The 2,850-nt window shown below is 47.0% G+C and overlaps 1 pseudogene; it reads right to left on the bottom strand.

Moving 5' to 3' along the window:
• Positions 1 to 305: 305 nt before the first annotated feature.
• LOC103741000 lies at positions 306 to 946 on the bottom strand (annotated as a pseudogene).
• Between the last annotated feature and the right edge of the window lie 1,904 nt (positions 947 to 2,850).

The raw sequence follows: 2,850 nt of genomic DNA, 5'->3' as shown, positions 1-2,850 counted from the left end.
GGGGCTTCCTATCTTCTATTGCCTGGAAGGCTGCCTGCAGCCAGGGCTTCCCCCATCTCTAGGAAGGATCCAGCACCAACCTGAGAAGGGAGGCAACAGCAGCTGAAGGGGTGGGAGGGGGAGGAGAAAGAAGCTTGTGCAGGCACATTTGAGCATGTACTTATGTGTGAGAACACATGTAAAGTGTCGGGTTTCTAGACCCTGGCTCAGGAACAGTCTAGGACAGGAGAGGAGGTAGGGCAAGAAGCACATCCTTTCTCCCTGGTACCCTGAGTGCACCCTAACCCAGGGACAGACATAATGGGTTAAGTGGAAAATGCATCCCTAGGTTCCAGCTTTCCGGACTTGAGCCCTTTGAGGCTGGTGACAGATCCAGTGTGGGGGGGCAGTAGGTCTGTCTCCTTTGCAAAGCCCCAGAAAGGTGGGAGGTAAGAAGTAAAGGGAGATGGGTCTTTGCTAGAAGAACTGGACTCATCACTGGCAGTGATAATCTCAGCCTCGTGCTCCAGCTGTGGGACCTGCAGAGCCTGTGGAAGGGTCTCCTCATCCAATCCATGGAACTCTTCATCCTCTGTGTCTTCCCCATTGGTCAGATCATACAGCGTAAACACAGAGTTGTTCTGGCCACTCCCAGAAACCCGTCGATAAATGTATTTCCCTCATTCTTCTGGCCCTCTCAGACTTCTTCTTAACCTTAACTTGATGTTCCCTTTCTTCCTCAATTCCTCCAATATGATCCAGATTGATTCCACAGGAAGTGTCTGCCATAGCTTGATGTTGCTAAAGCGGGCTCTCCTGTCTATCACCGTCATGCTGGAGTGTTTGTGCACTTGGTAGAAAGACCAGATCAGAGAGCACCAGGTGGCCAGCTGCTTCTGAGTGTCCGTGTTCAGTGTAATGTAAAGAAGGGCAAGAAGTGATACTGCCACTCAAAACTCATTGCCATTGTAATAGCCCAGGAAACCTGGCACCCACAGGGGCTTCCCTTCTATGTATTTTTGCTTATTTATCCTTTCAAATAAACACTGTGATAAAATTGTCTTAGTTCTTGGGCTCTCCCTTCTGTTGTTTATGCAAACATGAAATACTTGACCTTGTACTTTGGGGGTTTGGCCCCCTGTTCTGTTACTCCACTTTGGACTGTACTTCTTTCCCTTTTTCTAACCTCCCACTTCCAGATTACCTGACTTCTGTCCCTGAAGAAGCTGTCCTTACAGAAATCATTCCCTGTATTTTGTTTTATTTTGTGTATGTTTGTGTATCTGTGTATATATGCATGTGTTTATGTTTGAGTGTGTGCAGGTGTACATGTATATGTAGGTTCCATATGTAGGTACATATGGAAGCCTGAGGACAACTCAGATGTCATTCATAAGACACTGCCCACCTTGTTATTGAGATAGAGTCTCTCATTGGCCTCAAACTCACCAAGCTCCAGGGACCTACCTGATTCTGTTTTCCCAGTGCTGAGATTACAAACATGTACCACTAAGCATGGCTTTAAAAAAAAAAAAAAAAAGACTATTTTAGGGGCTAGAGTGATGGCTCAGAGGTTAAGAGCACTGGCTGCTTTTGCAAAAGACCTGAGTTAGGTTCCCAGCATCCACATGGCCACTTACAACTAATCCAGTTCCAAGGGATCTGATGCCCTCTTCTGGCCTCTGTGGGCATTACACACTAGATGGGTGCACTTACATACATACAGGCAAAACACTCATACACACAAAATAAAAATAATTTTTTTTGGTCTTTTTTGAGACAGGGTCTCCCTGTAGCCCCAGCTGTCCTGGAACTCACTATGTAGACCAGGCTGGCCTTGAACTCACAGAGATCCACCTGCCTCTGCCTCCTGTGTGCTGGGATTAAAGGCATGCACCACCACGCCTGGCAAAAATAATTTTTAAAAGAATATTTTAAATTTATGCTTCAACAACTTCACACACATGTAAAATCTTGATCATATCTACCCCCAGTTCCCTTCTTCCTTAAACTTCCCACAACATGCCCCTTCCCACCTTTATATCCTCTTTTTAAAATATATGTAACCTACTGAGTCCAATTAGTGATATCTGTATGTTCATGGGTGTGGGGCCTAACCAGTGGCCCCACACACCATGGGCAGTCTACCAGTGGCCACATCCCCAAAGAAAAAATGACTCCTTTTCTAGGAGCCATCAACTGTCAATAGCTCCTCAGCTAGGGGTGGGGCTTTTGACCAGGTTTATAGTACCAGGAATGAATTCCCTCCTATGGAGAAGACCTCAAATCCAATCAAGGGGTTGGTTATCCTATAACAATCATAACACTATTGTATCAGTGTGTATCAGTGGGAGCACCTTGCCTGAGAGGTCTGTATTGTAGCATGCAGGGTCCTGCTAGGTAAGACCACTGTCTAAGTTTGTTTTTCATTGCTGTGACAAAACACTCTGACCAGTACCAACTTGGAGAGGAAAGGGTTTATTTGTCTTACATCTCCCAGGTCGCACGCAGTTCATCAGGGAGCCCAAGGTAGGAACTCAGGGCAGGAACCTGGAGGCAGGAACTGGAGCACAGGCCATGGAGGAATGCTGCTTACAGGCTTGCTCCCTTGGCCCCTGCCCTCTCTGCTTTCTTATACAATACAGGCTCACCTGCCCAGGGGTGGCACCACCCACAGTGGGCGTGGCCCTCCCACATAACTCATCAAGAAGATGCCCTTCAGACATGGCCACAGGCCAGTCCAATAGAGGTAATTCCCCGATTGAGGCTCCCTCAACCCAGGTGTGTCAAGTTGACACTAAAGCTGTCCAGCACAATTGACCCCTTGTCAACTTGACACACAAACACATCACTATTAAACCATAAGCTTTC

This window comes from Nannospalax galili, unplaced genomic scaffold (genome assembly GCF_000622305.1).
Source record: "Nannospalax galili isolate Female #2095 unplaced genomic scaffold, S.galili_v1.0 scaffold241, whole genome shotgun sequence".
NCBI classification, from domain to species: Eukaryota; Metazoa; Chordata; class Mammalia; order Rodentia; family Spalacidae; genus Nannospalax; species Nannospalax galili.
Note: the sequence above shows the minus strand (reverse complement) of the source record. Positions and strands in the feature narration are given on the sequence as shown.